A 25,107-nucleotide genomic window follows, 5' to 3' on the forward strand; every position below is an offset into this window, starting at 1 on the left:
GTCCTGTTTTGGTACCCCCGCATGCATAACCATTTGGGCCATTAAAATGGCCAGCCATGACCCATTAAGCTAACTGTTTTGGCCTCTTTAAGACCCTTGTTCATCACTTTATTCTTGACTCTTAACCTTGACCCTTGACCTTTGACTTTGGACTTAGATTTAGATATTTGACCTTGGGCTTGGGCTTGGTTTTTGACTTATCTTTTTAGTACTTGGGCTAGATTTAATTTTGAAGTCTAAAATTGACCTTTGACCAACCCATTAAATGAACTTTGACTTTACATTGATTCCTATTTAGATCTTCTTGGATCTTATATGAATCCATTTGGACTTTACCAACATTTTTGCATGAGCATTTATAGTCCAAAATAGTCCATCGTTGCTCTTATCCTTAGCTTGGTTTGATCGTTGACCTGTTGACTCGATCAAGGTCAAACTTGGCCCTTTTCAGGGTTGTTTCTATCCTGTTTTGGCACCCCTACATGCAAAATTGTTTGGGCCATTATGGCTGGCCATTTTGGCTGGCCATGGCCCATTAAGATGACCGTTTTGGTCTTTTTAAGACCCTTTGTGGCCCTAATGGTGGCTGGGGCCTATATAAACCCAAGCTCTCTCCCATTTCTCTCATCTCATTCTCAACTCTCTCCTCTCCCCTTTCTCACAAGTGCTCTCTCTCTTCTCCTCTCTATGAGATCTGCTCTCTCTTCTCTTTTGGGTTTTTGAGATTCTAGTTCCGATCATTATTCAAGATTCAGATCTAGTTGTTGTTTGAATCCTTATCCAGGATCCAAAACCAGTTCTTGTTCGGATTCCTATCCAGGATCCAAAACTGGTTCTTGTTCGGATCAAGGTTGTTAAATGTGTTGAGGCAAAGCGAGGCGTAAGCCTCGAGGCGTTGAAGCATAAGCTTTATGATCAAAATAAAAAAATATATATAAAATATTAATAAAATAATAAAATTTTAAATAAAAACTAATAATAAGAGATAATATAAAATAAATAGTATTTATGATTTTAAAACACATTTATGATTTAAAAAAATAATATATATAAAAAAATGTACTAGATTCAGACTAGAAGATCCATTTACACCGCTAGATGATGGAGAGGGGGATTGTGGTTGTTTGGCACAAGGGACGAGAATGATGAAGGATGTTGAGTTACAATGCTGGCCCTATTGATGTAATGCCCGATAAGGGCAATAACTCATCAAATATCAAAATGCATATGGTGCAGTTAGGGGATTGTATCACAATATGCTTTAAAAATAAAACAAAGGTCTATGGTTAACACCACATCCCCAATCCATAGTCTATGTCTTACGGACACCCCCATTTTGGCTGACACGATCAGATGCTAACATATTATTTTAATATAATTTAACAACTTAATCATTTTTAATTTTTTTAACAATAATTAAATAGAATATCTTTCTAAAGAGACCATTAGAATGCCTTTTGAAAGTTGGTTAGAGATAAAGAGGTCATATCAGAGAGCTCTCCGGCTATGCCCCCTCCTCCAGCTGAAGCGCCAACCTCACCACCACCGATTTGAGCAACCAAGATGACTCGAGGGCAACCTCCTCTAGCAGGCAGTCGGTTGCCAGCCTTTGCGAGTCCCTCCCAGAGAACCCCCAAATATAGTCCTTCCCCAAGATCTGCCGCACCACCACCAACTTCCTTGCCAAGACCATCGATGGATCCCCCGCTTGGCATTGCTCCCCCTGGTGATGCCGAGCTCCTCGGCCTCCGACAAGAGCTTCTCGCACGAGCTCAAGGTCTTGACAACGTCTAGCTCAGAAATGCCTCCGTCTTGGCGACGAGATTGCCGTGGCTGTGCTCCTCCGTCATCTCCAGGTACTCCACCGTGCACTGAAGAGGGAAGAGTAACATGATGCGTACGCCTTAGATGCGAAGCGTGGCGTACGCTTCACCCATGTGAAGCGTGCGCTTCGAGACTCAAACGCCTCACTACAGCGCCTCTGTACTTTTTGCTTACGCTTCGCCTCTGAGGCGTACGCCTCTCACAACACTGGTTCGAATCCCTATCCAAGATTCAAATCTAGTTACAATTGGGTTTTCAATTCAGGATCCAGATCCATCCCTATCCAAGATCTAGTTATTGTTCAGATCCCTATTCAAGATCCAGATCCAGTTATTGTTCAGATCCCTATCCAAGATCAAGATCTAGTTGTTGTTCGGATCTCTATCTATGATCCAATTGTTATTTAGATCCAGATCAAACTACTATTTGGATCCATATCCAATTGCTATTCAGATCCAGTTACAGTTACAGTTCAAATCTAGATCCAGATTAATTTACAATTCTGATTCTGATCTAGTTGCTATTTAGATCCAAATCCAGTTACAATTCAGATCATGATCCAATTGCTGTTTAAATTCAGATCCAACTACAATTCTGATACATACCTAGTTGCAGTTTGGATCCATACCCATACCCAATTCAAACATAGGTCTTTCTATCCTAATCAAGAGGCTGTTTAAGGTGGTTCGTGTCGAGGTTATTGGGCTCACCCAGTGCAAAGCATGGTCCAATAATTCATGAGAAGGTGAAAGCTCAATTGTATCCTGGGAGCATAGTTGCATGAGTACCCATCACATCGAGGACTTGATCCTAAGTGGGGTAACTATCGCTTAAAAGATGCGTTTACGCGTGTCTCTGAGCTCATTGGTTCAATCTCAGTTGCCTAGCTTGGTTTGACCGTTGACCTATTGACTCGATCAAGGTCGAACTTCACCCTTTTGAGGATAGTTTCTGTCTTGTTTTGGCGCCCCTGCATGCATAACTGTCGGGGCCATTATGGCTGGCCATTTTAGCCAACCATGACTCATTAAGTTGACCATTTTGGTCTCTTTAAGACCCTTTATGGCCTTAATGGTGGTTGGGGGAGGGGGCTTGGGCCTATATAAACCCCAACTCTCTCTTCTCCCCTCTCTCATGAGTGCTCTCTCTCTTCTCCTCTCCACGAGATCTACTCTCCCTCCTCTTTTAGGTGGTTTGTGTCGAGGTTATTGGGCTCACCCAGTGCAAAGCATGGTCTAATAATTCGTGAGAAGGTGAAAGCTCAGTTGTATCCTGGGAGCATAGTTGCATGAGTACCCATCGCATCGAGGACTTGATCCTAAGTGGGGTAACTATCGCTTAAAAGATGCATTTACGCGTGTCTCTGAGCTCATTGGTTCAATCTCAGTTGCCTAGCTTGGTTTGACCGTTGACCGTTGACCTATTGGCTCAATCAAGGTTGAACTTCACCCTTTTGAGGATAGTTTCTGTCTTGTTTTAGCGCCTCTGCATGCATAACTGTTGGGGCCATTATGGCTGTCCGTTTTAGCCAACCATGACTCATTAAGTTGACCATTTTGGTCTCTTTAAGACCCTTTATGGCCTTAATGGTGGTTGGGGGAGGGGGCTTGGGCCTATATAAACCCCAACTCTCTCTTCTCCCCTCTCTCATGAGTGCTCTCTCTCTTCTCCTCTCCACGAGATCTACTCTCCCTCCTCTTTTGGGTGGTTCGTGTCGAGGTTATTGGGCTCACCCAGTGCAATGCATGGTCCAATAATTCGTGAGAAGGTGAAAGCTCAGTTGTATCCTGGGAGCATAGTTGCATGAGTACCCATTGCATCGAGAACTTGATCCTAAGTGGGGTAACTATCGCTTAAAAGATGCGTTTACGCATGTCTCTGAGCTCATTGGTTCAATCTCAGTTGCCTAGCTTGGTTTGACCGTTGACCTATTGGCTCGATCAAGGTCAAACTTCACCCTTTTGAGGATAGTTTCTATCTTGTTTTGGCGCCTCTGCATGCATAACTGTTGGGGCCATTATGGCTGGCCATTTTAGCCAACCGTGACTCATTAAGTTGACCATTTTGGTCTCTTTAAGACCTTTTATGGCCTTAATGGTGGTTGTGGGAGGGGGCTTGGGACTATATAAACCCCAACTCTCTCTTCTCCTCTCTCTCATGAGTGCTCTCTCTCTTCAACTCTCCACGAGATCTACTCTCTTTCCTCTTTTGGGTTTTCGAGATTCTTGTTTGGATCACTATCCAAGATCCAAACCTAGTTGTTGTTTGGATCCCTATCCAAGATCAATATCTGAATTTTGTTTGGATCACTTTCCATGATTCAGATTTGGTTGCAGTTTGGACTTTTATTTAGGATTCAGATCCGGTTTTGTTTGGATCCCTATTCAGGATCCAAATCTAGTTTTTGTTCGGATCTCTATTCAAGATCCAAATTTGGCTACGGTTCAGTTTTTAATTTAGGATCTAAATTCGGTTGTTGTTTGAATCCCTATTTAGAATCCAAATTCGCTTGTTGTTCGAATCCCTATCTAGGATCCAAATCCTGTTATTATTCGAATCTCTATTCAAAATTCATATCCGGTTGCTGATCAAACCCATGATCCAGTTGTTATTCAGATATTGATCCAACTACTATTCAGATTCATATCCACTTGCTATTTAGATCCATATCTAGTTACTATTCGGATCTAGATCCTATTATAGTTCAGATCCTAATCCAGTCAGATGAAGATTTATTTACAGTTCAGATCCTGATTCAGTTGCTATTCAAATCTAGATTGAGTTACAGTTGTTCGAATTCAGATCCAAGCTATAGTTCTTATCCATATACAATTATAGTTTAAATCTATACCCACTTGAATTTAGAATCTATACCCATACTCAAATCTATACCCACTTGAATTTAGAATATATACCCATACTCAGGATCCATGCCCAATTCTAACCTAGATCTTTTTAGGTTGTTTAAGGTGGTTTGTATCAAGGTTATTGGGCTCACCTGGTACTGAAAGTGGTCAATTCATTCACAATAAAGGGAAAGCTCGGTTGTATCCTAGGATCATAGTTGCATGAGTACCCACTGCACATAGAACTTGATTATAAGTGGGGCAACTATAGTGCAGTTTCCTGACCCACTAAATTATAGAGCATAAAAACTAAGGGATTATGAACATTATATTAAAACATTAAGAGGGAGGAACTACCAAAATTATGAATCACCTACAACAATTTCCATAAAAAAGGAATGATGGGTGTTAAAGAATTGGGTTCTTGAGGGTACCCAGATAATTGGTTGGCGATTGCGAAGGCCGTCGTCGTCTTCCCCATTTCGGGAGGGCCATAGAAGAGCATGTGAGGACACTGATGATTCAAAACCCCAAAATGCAATAACAAATTAAAGAAGAGGAAAAAGAATCCCAAAAAATTCAACTTCATCCTGATGGGTGTGTGTAGAGAGAGACAAATGGGGTAAGAGGAGAGATTCACATTGGTGGTCTCAAGGGCGTTGGTGAGAACCCTGACAACTTCATCCTGATGGGCGACGTCCTTCACTTGCTTGGGCCTGATGCAATCACAAAAGTCAAACAATGTGATGAAAATGCCATGATGGTGATGATGATGATACAGTAATGATACTGAAGAATGTCCATGGTGGGGATGATGATCAATAGAGGAGAAGAAAAGAGGATGATTATGATGGAGATAGTGAAGAATGTCATGATGATGATGATTATAATAGACGAGGAGGAAGGAGATTACTATTTCTCCACCCATGGCTGAGACAAAGCCCTGCACTACAGGAGCATCTCTCTCTCTCTCTCTCTCTCTCTCTTTGTACCTACTTTTCCGGTTTGGCCAGTAGGGATGGCAATGGACCGGGGTGGGGGACAAGGTCTTCACCCCCGCCCCATCTCAAAATTTGAACTTCCACCCCCACACGAAGATGGATTTTAACCTCCACCCCTCCATCCCCGTTTCATGTCCTCCATCCCAGATCCAAACGGGGATGAGGCGCAGCAGGGCCCGGTTTCCCCTCGGTCTATTGCCATCTTTTAGAAGGATTGGGGATGGGGAGTGGCGGGGCAGGGCGGGGCAAGGAGAGGATCCTGATGGGGATGGGGTAGGAAAAAGCGTAAGTCCATCCCCGCCTCCAACTCTGCACAAGAATGAGTTTTAACCTTCATCCCTGTTTCATGCCCTTCATCCCCAGTCCAAACGGGGTGAGGCGGGGCGAGGTGGGGCCCCGCTTTCCCCCGGTTCACTGCCATCCCTACTGGCTAGTGGCTGCCAATCTATCATATGTCAATGAGTTGGACTGTCTAATCATGACCCGGAAGAACCAGATCTGGACTCACCAAGGATGATAATTCGGGTCAGTAGCTTCGGACTTTGGAGTCAATCGGATCCGAGCCTATTCTGGCTTGCGTGACCTGAGACACAATGGGCCTGTGACAAAGGATGGCTCATATTCATATATCATTTCCTTTTTTCTTCTATAAATAGGGAAAATTCACTCGCTACCCAAATTCTAGTGGAAAACCCAAGTCTCAATTTGGCCACCAGACAATACACAACTTCGAACCCACATGCCACAACAAAAGAAAACGAAAACGAAAACAAAAACGAAAAGCTCTGCCTCTCGAACTAATAGCCCGTTTATTTGTCAAGGAAAGTGGAAGATTTTAGTGAAATCACATCAACACACCCAGCTTGGACCTTATGGCAATGTGATGTCCCATCAATTTGGTGACATTCACAAGTTACCCTTACCTTACCAGATGAATGAAAGAAGCCCTTGCGGGCTCAGAGTTCATGGATCCTCCCCAAGAAGATCTCATAACTGGCTCCATTAGACAATGCCAGCATTGGTATAGACTTATTTGACAAATATTTGTGATATTCTCAAAATATTGATATTTATCATGACACTTTGGGGGTGGTTTGCTTGTCACGACATCCCTTCGGTGGATTCCTTTGCCGCAAAAATTGAATCGAACCCTCACGGGAACTGTTTTCACGAAAAGGGGGTCGAGAGTGTAAATTGGCACACCCATCGAAGTGTTTCCATGATGCCATGTTTGTTTTGGCATTATGGGCAACGCTAAAGTACATGCCCGCTGATGCATTTTTGCCAAAAACCCAGATTTTCCATTACACTCAAACACATCCTTTTAGAACATAATTTAGAAAACAAAAAGAAAAAGGTTTATATTTCAAAAATATCACCAATTCTAAAAGTACCATGCTTTTATTATGATATAAATCAGAGTTACCAGTCGAGGAAGCGGGAGCGAGGCACTTTAAAAAATTTAGGAAGCAGGGAAGCATGTGACCACTTAGAAGAAAATTCTGAACCGTCTCAGAAGCGACCTAAGAAGTGAACCGGAAGCGAACCGGAAGCGAAAAAAATGAAAAAAATGAGGAAGCGTGCTTCCTATAAAAGGGAAACACACTTTCCATAAAAAGAAAGCACGTTTCCCAAAAAAGAGGGACGCTTCACCTCACGCTTCGTGGAAGCGTGCTTCCCCTTTTACTTAGGCGCTTCCGGTAACTCTGATATAAATCAATAAAAATATTTTTTAAAATTTTTCTATTTTTATATATTTTTTAATATTTTATGTATGTCCATTTATTTTACCTTATATATATATATATATATATATATATATATATATATATATATATATATATATATATATATATATATATATATATCTTGTCCACGGGGGCAGTGGGTTTACTTCTTTTTCAGTATTTTATTATGTTATCAGGTGGCTGTTAGTTGAACTGAAATCCATAAATTGTTTCATGCTTAACTTTTTGCTTTATATGCTCACAAGGGCTTTGCTCATCTGGCAGGGGTTACTTTGAATGTCACCAAGTTGATGGGGAAGCAGATCAGGTCATGCTGAACATGAGCGTTTTTGCTCATGCCAACATCGTGGCCGTCTGTTTGTATTTTGGATGAATGCCACGTGGTTTGGTTGTCTTTTGAGCTTTTTAAAATGCAAATCGGATGGCCACGATGTCGGCATGAGCAAAAACGCTCATGTTCAGCATGACCTGATCTGCTTCCAGTTGATTGGGGCGTCACAAGTTTGAAACCCATAGGTGGTATCACTTGCTGTAGGTCGAAGCTGGATGCACTCTTCAGTGGGCAGGGAGACCTCAAGGGTTTTATTAATGGAAAGCCAGGACTATGTGTGGTCGGTAATGAGATTGAGGGGAGGGGATGGGTTTGCTAGGACTGCCAAAAAAAATTTTGTGCTTTATATTGGTTCACGATGTCAACATTACCAATGAAAGCTCCCCTTGTCTGGTAGGAGCAGCTAGTGCATATCACCTTGTGCTGGGACGTTGCAAGTTCGAATCTCAATTGTATAATTGATAGGGTTAGTCTAACCCCAACTTGCCTATAAAAAAAAACTATGATAGGTGAAAGGGCTTCCTAGGACTATGCCAAAAAAAAAAAACTTTGCCATTTATACTGGTTCACAATGTCAACATTTTACCAATGAAGGCTCCACTTATCTGGTAAGAGCAGCTAATGCACGTCACCGTAACTGGTAGGGTGTCGGTTTAACCACAACTTGCCTATTAAAAAAACAATGTCAACATTTTGTTTTATATAATTCCTTTCTTTCTCTCTCTACCTAACCCATGATGAAAAAATGAAGTCAGCTTTTTTAGTTAAATTTGAACTTGGTAGTTTACTACCATGGGATGCCACCTGCAGGTTTCAAATTTGGTATATCCCATCAACTTGGTGACATTCCTATCACATGAGCCGAGCATCTGTGGTCATATAAATCCGAAGGTCAAACATGAAACAACATGATTTTCAAGGGTTTAGAAAATCAACTCTGTGACATACTAAAATTTTATGAGCCGTATGATTTTATTGTGAACAGACAAGAAGATGCAAGGGCCAGTTCTTAGCAAACAAACCATGCTGAACACATTTAACGTCCGGCACCTCAACTCGCACTCTGATTTGAAACCGTGAGATTTAAAATCTCACGGCTGCCAGAAATCTCATGTTCGAAAGAACATGAGATTTCAGGGTTTTTAGAGTCACTTTCTCAAGAACATGAGAAAGCAATTCTGCTGGAACGAACGGAACATCCCCTTATGGTGGTGAAATTGAGTGAAAGAGAGACATCTCAAGCACACTTTAACTGTCATCTGCCAGCCAATACTTTTTATAAAAAAATTGGTGTAAATATATATTTGGTAATGGTAATGGTAATAAGAGGTGCAAACACCTTTTTTTTTTTTGTTCTTTGGTTGTTTAAAAGCAACCTTACAGATGTGATCTACATGTTTTTCTTAGTTAGAATTAGCTTTTGAGTTACCTGATATGTAGGCATATTTTTTATGAGTCTTAAAAAATCAATGGCCTACAATGCACAATACTTCCTCGGCTCACAAGATCCTATTCTTTTTCATTAAAGGCTGATTCCTGTCATTTTGGAATATGCTTAACACATCTATGATTTCGATTGGATCAAAACAACCTGCATCTATGACTTTCAAAGGCAACATGATCTCTCTCTCTCTCTCTCTCTCTCTCTCTCTCTATATATATATATATATATATATATATATATATATATATATATATATATATATATATATATATATATATATATATATATATATATATATATATATACTAGACAACCCCACCCATATTGCCGGGCCTTGATAAATGAGGTTATAACAAAAAATAAATGTAAGATACAAAATTAAGTGTATATGAACAGTGTCTCATACAAGGCTAGGAAGTAGGAACAAGGCAAGAACATGTGGCGACCCTCAAATAGTACTCACAAAATATACCTTGCTAAAATGAATACATTAGACTTCATGTAAAGAAAATTAACATTCTTGGATCAATGTGGAAATTCATGCATCAAACCGCCTCCATGTATACTATGTCACAATAAGCACAATGCACACCCAGAAAATTCATTTCATTGGGGGTCCGCCATTAAGGCCCGGTTCTAGATAAATGAGGTTTTACGTTGAAAATTTTATTCATATATATAATGAATATTTAAAAAAACATATTCATTGTTTTTATTAAGTTCACTTTTGCTTGCCATATCTACTGGGTTTTACATTTAAAATTTAGGTTATATATATATATATATATATATATATATATATATATATATATATAGAGAGAGAGAGAGAGAGAGAGAGAGAGAGAGAGAGTAATGGGTAGATGCTAAATGAAACGTGCTAAATAGGTTTATCTGCTCCTTCCGTATTTTTTTGCAGTTTCGACCCCATAAATGTGTTGGGCATGGTCGATTTATGAGGAATTCACACCTGGATCATGTGTTTTTTATTAAAAAAAATGATATTTGGAACCTCAAAAATATACAAAGATTTCGGACTGTTGATTTTTCGAACATCATAAAAACCCACCCATGTGTTGGAATCGAACACTTCAAAGAGCTGGTCCTTATAAAATCAATACATAGATCACATCTGTACTGTTAGAAATTAAAAATAAAACAAAAAAAACATGAAAAACTCATTTAACACCTACCCATTTCTCTATATATAAAGAGAGATTGCCAAACACATAATTTGTCCGACACAATCGGATGATTTTGTACTGAAAGAGGCTTTTAACGGCGGTCTTGACTTAAACTAAACCCTGGGCAGAAAATTGTAAGTTTTTAGCGGCAGTCACGACCGCCACTAAGGACACATTTTTTGTGCTTGGCGCTTGGCCGCACGTCCGAGCGTTCTTCGACGCTTATCCCGTCCACTGTTACGGGATTTCCTATATACGAGTAACGTGTATTGTCGAACACACAATTTGTACTACACAATCGGATGATCTTTTCCTCATTTTAAAACTATATTCCTATGTCATGAATTTATTATTCAGTTTAATATTTCCCATTGTTGATTTGGTTGGTAGTCAACTTATTCCATCGATATAAACTTTCTATTTTATTGGGTTCATGTCGACATTCAATTTTGATCACTGTGGAGAGCGCAAAGCTGGCTAAGTGAGCGGTGCAAAATATATAATAAGAAAAATTGGAGTTGTTGGATATGAATTCTGGCTTGCATCAATCGGCTTTGCAGCATAAAAAAAAATGTTATTTTCTTTTTATATTAGTTTCTATTTTAGTTAACTTATTTTCGTTTACCAGGGGTCGAGGGTAAGCCTTCAGAGTTTTACGCTGACATTGACAGAGACAGTAACCAGCCCGGGTAGGTCTCTGCACCTGGATCGGTTTCTCCAAATAAAAATAAAAAACTTATTTTCATTCACTATAGAGACGGGACTTGAGAGAGAAGCGATTATTTTTTTGTCAAGGGCTTCATCGAAGACGCAAACATATCTCCAAATCCTACCCACACTGGGGGTTGTCAACGAGTGGGACTTCTGTGAGTCCAGACTAGGATCCAAGTACTGGCTCCAGACTCATATCAAATTGAATCTACCATAGGAAAAGCCACACCTGGTTCCTATAAGGTGGAATGAACTAGAATTGGGAGCATATATCTTGATTTGTATAAAATGAAGAATGTTAGATGACTACAACTCTTCATATAATGAAAGGTCATATGTTCTTGCAGGAGCACTCTTGGGCATGCGGAAGTGGGAAAATAGTAGGAAAAGAAAAGGTAGGAAAAAAATCATAATTTTTTTCATCTGTTCTAATATAAAAAAGAAAAATTTTGACTGACTCTAAAAAGTCTGATTTTTGATAGAATTTTTTTTTCTATCAAAAATTCTTTTTTCATTAGGGTAACCATTCACTCACAACACATCACAGTCCATGGGCTGCCATGAGATCGCTTCTTCCATCTTTTATCTTCATCCCACCCTTCCCCATATTAAGGTCTCTCTCTCACTCTCATTTTCTGCTCTGTTTTTCCATGCTACACAAAAAGTAAAAAAAAAATTTCATTTGGAAAAGTTGTCATATCAAAATTTCTCATAGGTCAAATCTTCTTTTCCTATGAGACTTTTTCTTGCTTCTAAAAGTGCTTTATCAAAACTTCTCATAGGCAAAATTTTCTTTTCATATAAGACTTTTTGTTGCTTCTAAAAGTGCTCTAAGAAAAACAAAGGAAATATATTAGGGTTGAAAAAAATAGATCTTTCTCAAAATGCTTTTATAGGATTTGAGAGTACATGCAGCCTTTGACTTCATTACTAATACCGTTCTATAGTTACTTTGGCTACATAACACTACAAAGAAGAGCCCAAAGAAACTCATGTGATAAGGGCGACTAGTGAATGCCACCAAGTTGACGAGATGTCATGAGTTCAAAACCTTTGTGGGGCATCCCTTGTCGCAATGTAAGTGTAGCCCTCAGTGGGCAAGGGGGAACCTCAAGGGTTTTACCATCAGTGGGCATGGGGGACCTCAAGGGTTTTACCAATTGAAGGCCTTCCCTTGGTCTAGCCAAAAACACGATATATGGAAGAGGATTAGACCAAAATTTGGAAAATCAGTGGTGAAAACTTCAAATACAAAATCTCAGTATGCATTGCATCTAGGGGTGGCAATTTCTGACCCGACCCGCCAACCCGCTTCTTAGGCGGGTTCGGGTTTGGCTTAAACGGGTTCGTGTCATAAACGGGTTGACCCGCCTAACCCGTTTATTAAACGGGTCGGGTTCGTGTTAGGGGTATGCCAACCCACCAACCCGTTTAATAAATGGGTTAAGCAGGCGGGTCAACCCGTTTACCCGAACCCGATCCGCCAACCCGCCCGCTAACCCGTTTACCCGACCCAACCCGTTTATTAAACGGGTTAACCGTGTCGTGTCGTGTTACCCATTTAATAAATCAGTCGGGTTCGTGTTTGCCACAGCCCACCCGTTTAATAAACGGTTCGGGTTCGTGTTGAGGTATGCTGACCCGTCGACACAACACGCCAACTGGATAACCCGACCCGATTGCCACCCCTGATTGCATCTCCACATCCAGTGCTTATATCATTCCTCTTGGGTCATTTTTTGGCACGTGATTAAGCTGGAATAATAAACTGCCTGAATGGAAGGACCAACGTCTAACATGATTATGCTTGTCTATTTTTTCATCATAGTTCTTTCCATACATAAATAAAATGTAGGGGACCATTTAATTCTCATTGAATAAAAGTAAACTTACAGCTCCATGTATGGGTAATAAGTTGAAATTTCCAAGGTTTTGTTGCGATAAGTTCATAAAATGCAAAAAATATAGTAAACTATGATAAACTCAATTCATTGGCTATTTAAGTAGATTCTTACTTTAATACATTTTTTAGCGTTTCAATTTACATCGAATTTATATTTTTATATACTTTTTATCTTCAAATTATTAAGTTTTTTCTGATATTTTCTAAAGCATAATTTAAAAATTTGTATTTTCCTTGCTAAGAAAACTATGAGAACTAGGGGTGGGCAACTGGCCGGCCGGCCTGCTAATGGACCGGGCCAGCCCAGCCCATCAATTGACGGGCTGGGCCAAAATCTTGGCTGGGGAAGGCCTGTTGGAAAAACCCTGGCCCATGGCTCACCCATTAGGCCTAATCGGACCGAGCTTATATATATATATATATATATATATATATATATATATATATATATATATATATATATATATATATATATATATATATATATATATATATAGAGAGAGAGAGAGAGAGAGAGAGAGAGAGAGAGAGAGCTGGCCCATTTGCTTGGTTCAGGCTGGCCCGCGGGCTGCTTGACCCATTGTGTTGGGAAAATGATAGGCACATAACTGACAAATTGACAAACAAATAAACAAGAAGAAGCGATCAAACCATATGAAGAACAAAGATTTACGTAGTTCGACAAGAATAACCTACGTCCACAACTGCATTTAAATCTTATTATTCGATTCTGAAATGCCTAGCAAAGGTTGGATGACCCTCTTTAAATAGAGGAAGCCAAATAGTATTACAAAAAGCTCAGCAAGTGTAGTTCTAATATTACAAAGAATCTATAGATGTGACTTTTGTGGTATGATCCTACAAAAAATCTAGGGTAAAATTATAAAACTACCTTTCAAAAAATTGACTAAAGTATAAGATTCATATCCAAGTTAGGAAGAGAAGCTCTTCAACACATTGTCCCCCTGTAAGACATCAATATTTGTGCCCATATATGGATACATGTACGAGATAAACCATGTCGGCAATGCACAAGACAATGTAAATATTAGGCATTTGCAGTCTCTTGATTGCAATTAACCACAATATTACACGGATCCATAAAAACTTCTAATAGAAAAACAATTTTTTATAAAATTAAATTTAAATAAGATAATTTCATTTAATGTCTGTCTTTGTGAAGGTTTGAGGTTAGTCTTTGTTTGCAAAAGAAAAAAGAAGCAGGGTTTTTTATTGCAATTTCGTCTAATCATACTTGTGAGATAAGGTGCATGTTTTTAATGCTAGAAAAATGACATAAAACACCATGTCAATTTTTGTGGTGGCTTAGAAGTGGCCTTTATTTTTTTTTCATGACAAACGAAAACCCTCACCAAGAATGGGGTCATTTGATGAGGACAGAAGTGATTTGACAAAATACAATTTTTTAGTTTGTTTTGAAATCATCACCGTCCATCAATTCAATCATCATTCATTGGGCAAGCAGTGGGGCCTACCAAAAGTGCTGGTGTGGTGATCCAAGTGAAGGACGGTGGTAATTTTAAAACACAAATTTTTTTGTTTTGTCAAATCATTTGATCTGTTCTAGGGTGGTGTATGCTACCCCCGATGATTCACTGAATCCCACGTCTGGGCTCGGGGGGAGGGGGGGACTGAGCGCCACGTATTTAAGCACATGGGGCTCGTATTCCCGTATATATTGACACAACTTTGCATCAGACTCTGGTGCTGTTGCTTTTCTTGCCTTGAATTGACAGTTCGAGGAAATGACAAAAATATCATCCATTCAAAAGTTGGGAAACTATGGTTTGAGGAAATGACAAAAATATCCTCCATTCAAAAGTTGGGAAACTACGGTTTGAGAAAAAGACAAAAAAGTCCTCCATCCAGAAAGTTTGATGTTAACTATTTAAGGTGTAGACGTTCGCTATTCATTAAACTCTTGCACCATCTGCTGTAACAGTAGATCCCATTGTCAATGCAAGCTTTGCCTTTGTCTCCAGTCAAGGTTTCCGCCTTGTTTTTTATCCTGTTTTACAACACATTGTCGCCTTCTCGTGCCTGCCTCGTGTTACAAAACATTCCCTTGTCTTCTCTTCATTTTCGTTGTCGTTAGGCATTATGGAAGAAATCAATGATGCACAAACATTCCAACTAGTGCCATTAAGGTGTCGTGAGTAGCTTTCCATCTCATCGTGCTATCGATGAAGAACGCATGTCGTCTTGTGTGCCATTAAGGCATTATTTTGTTACTGCAGGTAGATCTTGTTCTTACGATGGTTGGAAACTTATCGATATTTGTAAGACGCTGGGACCTATTGACAAGAATGCTTGTTTACAAATGCTAGGAAGGGCCTCTACCCCATCAGGTATCCTAGATTCACTCATTATATGCATTGTATCTCAAACCGCTGTATTAGTAACATACTACCGATTTGTGAGATATTGTTTTTGTTAGTTAATATTGATTTGTTTGCTATTTTTCTCAATTTCTTCCGTATCGATTTGTAATTTATTGTGCGATATATTTATCCACCTTTTAGATATTATGGTTTTATATTGTCAATTTGTAAGTTATTATGCTGAAATGCTGTATCGATTTTCAATATATTATTCGATATGTATATCGATTTGTAAGATATTATATGTTTTGTAATATGTATTCATAAGATATTTGTACACAGACTTTGAAAATGTGTGCCTACAGAAACACATCGTTACACACATGCAGTGGTGATTTTCGCATTCAAATCGCTGCTCTGTCAGCGATTTCTATTGAACTCGCTTCACAACCTCTTGGATCTACTGACAACGTTATCATCAACATTTCGTGTCATTTATTGGCATGATAAGTGACAACTCGATGCTCAGTATAAGTAAATATCAAATTGCACTTGCTTTTATACTGTCATTCATTAAATCGATTCTTTGACTTTCTAACCCTTATCGGTATCCATTGTTATATGCATCCTGATTAAATCGTAGTAAACGTATGCGCTTGCTAATGCAATATGATATATTGCTTACAAAACATTCCTGTGTCTTCTCTTCTTTTGCGTTGTCGTTAGGCATTATGGAAGAAAGCAATGACGCACAAACATTCCGACCAGTGCCATTAAAAAGTCGTGAGTAGCTTTCCATCTCATCATGCTGTCGATGAAGAGCACATGTCGTCTTATGTGCCATTAAGACATTGTTTTGTTACTGCAGGTAGATCTTGTTCTTACGATGGTTGGAAACTTATTGATATTTATAAGACGCTGGGACCTGTCGACAAGAATGCTTGTTTACAAATGCTAGGAAGGGCCTCTACCTCATCAGGTATCCTACATTCACGTATTATATGCATTGTATCTCAAATCGCTGTATTAGTAACATACTACCGATTTGTGATATATTGTTTTTGTTAGTTAATATCGATTTGTTTGCTATTTTGCTGGCAACACAAACTGATATATTGCTTATAACATTGTTGAGCTTATCATCAGGTTGTAATGAAGATGATCTAGCTCAATCAATTGAAAGATATGGAGAATTGAACATCTATACTAATGACGCAACTAAAGAATTGAACATCTGCACTAATGATGCACATGATAAGAAGAGTGCAGGCATTAGACCCACTCTTGACTTGAATGTTCCAATAAAAGAAATGCAATTCAATAATGAGATAGATTATCATAACAATACGCATAATAAAAGTGTAGGCACTGGGAATAAACATGGAAGTACACTTGACTATGTTCTGATCGAAGGAATGCAATTTAATAATGAAGAAGCTGCATATAAATTTTATAATGATTATGCTTTAAAAGTTGACTTCATTGTGAGAAGGTTTTCTTGGTCAAAAAATGCACAGAGTGCCGTGGTGAGAAAGACATATGTTTGTTCCAAGCAAGGTTGAAAGAAATCAATGGGAAATCTAACAAGGAGCATGCCAAAATCAAGATGTGGATGTCAGGCGAGAATGGTTTTGAGAAGACATCCGAATGAGAAATTTTTAGTTTGTACTTTAATCAGTGATCATAATCATGATTTATCTGCATCATTTATGACTTCTATGTTAAGGTCACATCGTAAAGTAACTGTAGCACAAGCTGCAATGACTGAAATAGCCGATAGCGCCGACATTGCACTAAGGAAGACATACAATTTGTTTGCCCACATAAATGATGGTCGCGATAATGTGCCATTCACACCTTTAGATCTAAGAAACCACTTGAGAAAGAAGAGGACAAATAACATGAAGAATGAAGAAATATGTTCTTTGGTTGATTACTTACAGAAGAAATCAAGCAATGACCCTGGTTTCTTTAGTGCAATGCAACTGGATGAAGATGGATATGCTGTGAATATGATTTGGGCAGATTCAAAGTCAAGAGTAGATTATGAATGCTTCAATGATGTGCTTATATTTGATATTACAGTAAAGATTAATACTGAACAGTGGCCATTTACGCAGTTTGTCGAAGTGAACAATCACTCACAGAGTTGTATATTAGGCGGCGTGTTTTTGTATGACCAGACCAAAGAAAGCTTTGAGTGGTTGTTCAGAGTATTTACACAGGCAATGAACGAGAAGCAACCTGAAGCTGTACTTACAGATGGTGATCACGCAATTGCGGCTGCAGTGCTTCATGTGTGGCCAGATGCACATCATCGCCTATGTTTGTGGCATATCTTTCAAAATGCAGCAAAGAACATAGGACACATATTTAATCAGAAGACAGAGTTTGATAAAAAGTTTACTAGGTGTGTACTTGAGAGCGTAGACGAGATCACCTTTATGTCTGATTGGGAGGAAATGATTCAGACACACGACCTTGAAGATTGTCCGTAGTTACAAAATTTATATGCAGAAAAAAAGAAGTGGGCATTGGCATATGGAAGACAATACTTTTGTGCATGTATGATAAACACACAAAGAGCTGAATCTATGCATACCACGCTGAAGAAAACCCTGTATTCATGTTTAACAATGTTTTGCTTCATGGAACAATATGAATTATTTGTAGACGATCTACGACAGAATGAACCTGAACAAGATGTGAAATGCTTTAATACACGACCTTCAACTTTTGGCATGAAAATATTGATGCGACCTGCAGATCTGTATACACTAACTGTATTTTAATGGATAAAAAAAGGTGTTTCATGTCATGAATTGCAATATATAAGGACCCGTGCAAACCGAGAATATGCGCAAATACTATATTATATGGGAGGGCAAAAAGCATCACAAAAGGCAAGAAGCACATGTCACGTACAATGTGGACAATAAAAGAGTTGAATGTTCGTGCAAAATGTATGAATTCAAAGGTATTTTATGTTGTCACGCATTAAAAACACTTAATCAAGAGAAGATACAAGAAATACCAGAGTCTTATGTAATGCGAAGATGGAGAAGACTAGCAAAGATTGAAATGCTTGATATAGACAATATGAGTAAATCTAGTGTCGACGAGAAGTGCCACATAGCTTTTCGTTACCAACAACTGCGTAGGTCATTTATGCATGTTGCTGATTTGGCATCGAGAAGTGAAGAAGGCTATGTATGCATGAGAAAAGCGTCAAGGGAGTTACTTAAAAATATGCAGTTAATTAACCTTCAGTCCGTTGCAGCGAATGAATACCAGTCAAAGATAATGTGATCGAACAACATAGGTGAAAATCATGCTTTGCTTGACACTCTTGAGAAGTTGCGTCGTAGCCTAAACATCATCTTTAACAAGTCAATAGTGAACGTTGTTGATTATGATAGACATATTCATGAAGCGAAGGGCATCAAAAGAAAACCTGCCTTTGATCGCAGTCGTCGAAGAACAAAGGGTGCACTAGAATTGGTTGGCAAGAAAAGATCTAAGAAACAACTAACCTCTAATAAAAAACAACAAAGCTTTTCCCATGAACAGGTATGTAAGACATTATATTGCTTCCCATTACATGAAGCTTGTCAATATCTAACTCGTGTAATGTCCAACATGCAACAATACCCTAAAGATGTAATACCCAATGTGCTAACCTTCATTCCTCCCGACCAGATTTTCGGCAATGATAACTTCAGTTTTACAAGTCTTTTGGTATGTAATCAATGTTGGGATGAGGTTTGCATTTCTTGTGATACTTAAGGCAGTGTTTTATATTTTCTGTTCCATGACAGGCTCTGATGAATTTGCAAGAGAAAACTGGTACACAAGAATCTCGTTTGGGCTATTAATTAAGTTGTCATGCCTCTTTGCATGACCCGATTTCCACATTGTCGAATTTGTTAAGAGTTTAGAGTTTACAACAGAGCTCATTTACTGAGAAATTGTTGGGTTTTCCTTCTTATTCGGACCGCAGCAGAACTCCTAGGACGTCCACTGATCTTGGCAAGGAAGTCTTTCGTATTCGCTGGATTTTAATTTGTCGGTGACGATTTGCTGTCCGTGCTTGGTGGTGCGTTAATCGATTTCGTATTCGCTGTATAGCGATTTGTGCAGTCATCTGGCTGCGATTTTTATGAGAAATCTATAACAGTCATTCGTATACGCTTAATATATATTTACAATGATTTGTAGTTCAAATACTGTGCATCGATTTTATGAGAAATTTATAACAAAGTAACGATTTCAATACAGAAATCAATGTACGTATAGCACAATACAGTATAAATAGAGACGAAAATTGAACATGAAGCCTCAACGAACAACAAATAATACAATACAGTGCGACTATTTTCCTCGTCGTTATTGAATGTAAATCGTAGGACACATGCGATTCATACGGACAACAAAGGATGTATTGACAAATTTTTCATTGATCGTACATTATTAATTGATCACGGTGGTTGAGCAGTAGATCTTTTAGCTCATAAATAGTCGCACAAGTATTGGATGGTTTTATTATCTTCTACTTCGTGAACAAACAACAGTCAAACCGACGATTCTTTTATAAACCTGAAGTTCGTCACTCGAACATGTAACCAACTACATAACAAATTATGGTCGATGAGGCAGACCAAGACAGCTACATGACCAATGATGGTGAATCAGGCGTATATTGTCTACAAATCGTCGCCATTTTCATCAAAATCCGTCTCTTTCATGCCGTTTTTGCGATTTGTGCTGAGTACTGTATAATGTAATTTCAATATTGTTCATTGCAAATTCCTTATTCATTTCAGTAGAACATCCACCGAGGAAGTTGGGCAAAAACTCAGTCAATCACTCCTAGAGGACATCAAACGGATGCACGATGAATTCGCACAATGCAACATGATCAATAATTTTGTTCGTATGAAATTAGTAGGATTTATCTATATACGTAAGCCATGTGTACGTACGTTAACAATATTATATTTGCTGCAAATAGACTATATCCGATTTCATCAGTTATATTAAAAGCAACGCAACAAGCAAAACTATATGCATCGCCAGCCCTTATTTCATGGTATATCGGTTGTATTCTATGTTTTTTTTGGTTATTGATTTAGTCCAAGTGTTTCATATTTTAACATTTCTGTTAACAATGTTTCGGTTTGCAGACTATCTTACGTCGTTTGCCATACTCTAGTGGATTTAAAGACGGTCTACCTTACTGGGTTGCGTAAGTAATCATTGCAGAGACCTTTTGTCAAGGGAAAAAGTAAGTAAACAAACCTAGAGTACAAGGTTACAACATAACAGTGATAACAACATTTTTACGATCCATTTGCAGATATTGATTCTTACACTCTGGCAATCTGAAAAGCATTGGGTCTTATACGTGATAGATTTACATGAAAAACAACTGTGGTGTTACAATTCGTTGGATGTTGACAATGGTTTACGACTTGACATTTCCCATCTCGTAAGATTCCATCTATAGGAGTACCGTGTCATGTACTGGGGTCATGAATTTACTTTCGGCTGCATTATTGTCAGATCGGTTTCGTCAAAGGTATTTTGGGAGTCGACGTTAGCTAGTGGATCTATCGCAGGGCAGACCATGCTCCTTTACAAAATAATGGCATTGATTGTGGCGTATTTGTAATGAAGTACATTGAAGCAATATACAATGGTGCAGAACCTTGTTTCGACGCTTTATGTCACTTCTTGGCCTCTGTTATTGGGGATTAAATGCATGTCTATTGGTTCCACATTACAGTTTTTTTTGCAGGTTGATATACCTGGATTCTGCGAAGAACTGTGCCAAAAATTGATGGCCTTTCTAATTGTGGAGAAGAAACTAACGCAGCTGCCATGAGGATCTAAAAAGCAACGAACAGCGGTGCCCACCACGCCAAAGTAATTTCATGTTCGTCTATTTCAAGTAGATTTTAGAGACGGTAAAACCAATTTGTGTGTAATCAATCCTATTTCGACCGAATATTACAAGTCGTTGTTGATCACATGAATCACAATCCTATTTCGCGATTTGCATTTAAAGTGTCTCAACAAAAAAACGATTTCTGATTAGCAAACATATCTTACCGCTTTGGACCTTTATCATGACCGCATATCTTACAGCAAACATGATTTATGCATGCTCTAAAAAACATGTATATGTTTGCCCTAAAATAGTAATACTCAACAGCGATAAGGAACGTTCTTTGTTCAGAAATTACAATATTCTTCGTCGTCATTGAATGCAAATCGCAAGGAAAATATGTGATTTATACGGTCAGCATGCGCAAGTAATGAAATCTTTTAATTGATAAAAGATGTGTGCTCAACCCACATGATTGATAATCGCAAAATTAGATTGCGATGTATGCAATCAATAAAGGCTTGTAATGTTCGAAATGATAATAGTCAACATCGATAGGAAATGGTTGATGTTTACACATCATTTTATTGCTCACACTCACTGAATGAAAATCACAAAAGAGATTAGCGATGAATGTGGTCAACAAGAGCCATTAATGTCGCTTTTGTGATTAGAAATAGTACACAGCGATAAGACAAGTTTGTTGTTCAGAAATCGTGGTCTAACGTCATCTTGACTGCTACTACCATGAAATCTTGTGTAATAATTTGAAAAATTTTGCACTGTGAAACGACGTTTTCTTTAATTATGAGTTTGCGGACATCTGAAATAAGTCTAGACGGATATCTCAATTGCGATGAAGTCGGTTATACACTCGATTCAAGAACAAGTCGTTTATGCAGGAATTGTCAGTTTGTCGGTTCCTTATTCACGAAGCAAAGTGGAACACATCTTTAACCTGTGTGATGTGTCATTCATATATAAATGAAACATCCTATCACCCTCCGCCAATTTTCAAATAAATACGACAGTTTTCAAAAAACAACGAGCAAATCTCAAATAAAATACACTCCGCATTAATGAAATTAAACAATGTCATTTCATAGCTGTATGCAAAACTAATTAATGCTATTGGACATAGTAGTTCAAATCACGGTAGCAGGTATCGTGTGGGTTTGATTATAGAAATATTTTTTGGTCTAATATAAATCCACAACTTCGTCCACCCTCATCCCAACAAATCGCCTTAGGTGTAGATTATGGATTTACACCTCGACAATGGGTCGCCCCTAGTCACTCTCCCAACTAAACCCTTCACAGAAAATGAGACATTGTTTAGACTGGTTCACCATTTGCAATTTTAATTCGATGAGATTGAGCAATAAAATGATTTCTAAGCATGAAGCATCAGTTCTAGCTATGCACTATTTTCATTCACGATGGGGCATATATATTACGATTTTCATTCTCATAAGTTCAGCAATACAACAATTTCTGAGGAACAAACCTTTCTTATCGATAATTACTTCGTCATTTGTTACGGGCGAACATTACGTGCCTTTGTGGACCACATAAAGCGGAAATCTATTTCCGCGATTTTCATTCACGGAGTGTGAGTTATACAAAGATTTTGGAACAACAACAAAAAAAACTTTCGTTGTGCAGTATTTTTAATTACTGAAGAGCAACATTACTAGCATTGGTTCACCGCATACAACACAAAACTATTTTCCGTTACGATTTAATTTTCATAGATGAAGCAATACAACGATTTACAAGCGTGTTTAGTAAAGTTCAAATTATATTTCAACCGAGACAGATTTATAAAATTTATAGTCTTACAAAATTTGCCTACGGAAATTAGTGTAGACAGTCTCCAAAATCTGTTAGAAATTTATTTACATTCTTTTAAACTTTTCTGGATCGTGCCATTCGTTTCCTCTGTAGGTGGTGTTGTTGGCTGATTTTTTTATGTTTGCTGACTTTTTAAACTCAATCAAATTTCGGCATAGTTCGTTGCGTAAATTCGATATATCTTCCTGCAAGAAAATATATAATGTGAAACCAATATATAAAAGGATTCCCCAATAACAGCGGATACAAAGCTCATACAACGTCGAAACAAGGTTCTTCTCCATTGTATATTGCTTCAATATTCTTCATTACGAATATGCCACAATCAACCCTATTACTTTGTAAAGGAGCATCGTCAGCACAAAACAACATCCACTCGGCAATGTCAACACCCAAAAGGTCATTTAGGAATCCCGCCTGTGATAAATGGAGAATATAGTAAAATCCGGTCCACCACAAATAAATACGATTCACCTATAGACAGAAGCTTACCAAATGCATAGCATCACGTTATACACCACTGTGGCAGTGCAATGAGTTGTAGCACCATAGTTAGTTTTTCCGTAAATTCATCTCGTATAAGACCCAATGTTCGGGATTTTACCAGATTGTAAGAAGTAAAATCTGCGAATCTATACAACATTTTATAAATCCATACACATATCGTGATGGGGATGTTAGGACTAAACCTTGGAGACGAGGTTTGTTCACTTACCTTTTCAAAATTCGAAAGGTCTACGCACTGATCATCGGTATTCCAACAAGGTATTGTATCTACGAATCCACTGCTGTATGGCTTTCGCCGGACGTACTTTTGTTGCACGAAATAGTAAGGTTTAACCACCAAAAAATGTGAGTAAGTCATAAAAGCAAATAAAACAATAACAGAATAAACATACCATGAAATAAGGAGTGATGATGCGTACTGTATTGCTTGTTGCGTTGCTTTGAATATAATTGACAAAATCACACATTGTCTGGTTGCAAAAAATTACGAACTTCATAACATACAAACCGATGACCTAAAAAATGATAGTGGTTATATACGTACAAAATTACTGATAGTGTTCCCGTCTGCAAATTCATCTTGCATCTGATTGATGTCCTCTTCAAACTCTTTAGGGCGTTGTCGCCCACCCTTGTCTGTGGATGTTGCACTAAGTGCACTGTGAGCATAGTATTCAGAATTCGACATTGAAATTATTTTCTACAGTGAACAACACAAATCGAATATATGACCGGTTTAGGCAAATGTTGCCTAAACTGGTCACGAGGTTCAAAAAATATATGCCTTAAGCGCTAGTGCTGGTCCTGTAGATGTGGTTGTCTTCTTCTTCGTCGACGCTGATTGACTATCTGTCATCTTCTTCTTCGGCGCCATGCCTGGTCGTATTGCTCCCATCGTCCTCTTCTTTGGCGCCATGCCTGGACGAAGATATCGATGACCCCTTTGCGACGCAGCTACGGAATCAACATGTCAATCAAATATAAAGAAAACGTCATTTCACATACCGCGCGCAAATTAATTGATTTCGTTTTAACTAAATAAAAAAAATGTCGTTTCGACTGCATATTATAACAATAGTTGGGTGGGAGATTGACCCCATCCGACCAAACCCGTTGTCCAGGTATGTATAATCTTTGATGATTATTGTATTGATTATCATATGTGGATACATCGATATATTCATGACACATACTTTCCTTATCAGTTTTTTAACAACAAACGTTCATTATCGCTTTAGACTATTATCATTTAACACCGGCAAAATTGTTCCGTCTTGTTGTCCGCATACATCGCAAATCGATGTTGACTTACACCGTTTACAAAGGACGATTATTACAAGCCATTGGCGGTTGCATGAATCGCTAACCTATTACACGGCCAAACATTAGCAACCTTTGTTAATTGCATACAATTGAAATTAACGTGTACAACGATTGTTGACAATATACGTCACATTCAAGGAGCTATAACAACCATTTTGGCTCCATTAATCACATATTCGTTTTGCGATTTTATTCGTTGGCGATG

The 25,107-nt window shown here is 38.4% G+C and overlaps 1 pseudogene; it reads right to left on the reverse strand.

The window, feature by feature from the left end:
- LOC149817192 (replication factor C subunit 2-like) overlaps window positions 1-25,107 on the reverse strand; it is a 32,339-nt pseudogene that overhangs the window by 5,201 nt on the left and 2,031 nt on the right.

This window comes from Nuphar pumila, chromosome 14, assembly GCF_984573655.1.
Source record: "Nuphar pumila chromosome 14, dmNupPumi1.hap1.1, whole genome shotgun sequence".
NCBI classification, from domain to species: Eukaryota; Viridiplantae; Streptophyta; class Magnoliopsida; order Nymphaeales; family Nymphaeaceae; genus Nuphar; species Nuphar pumila.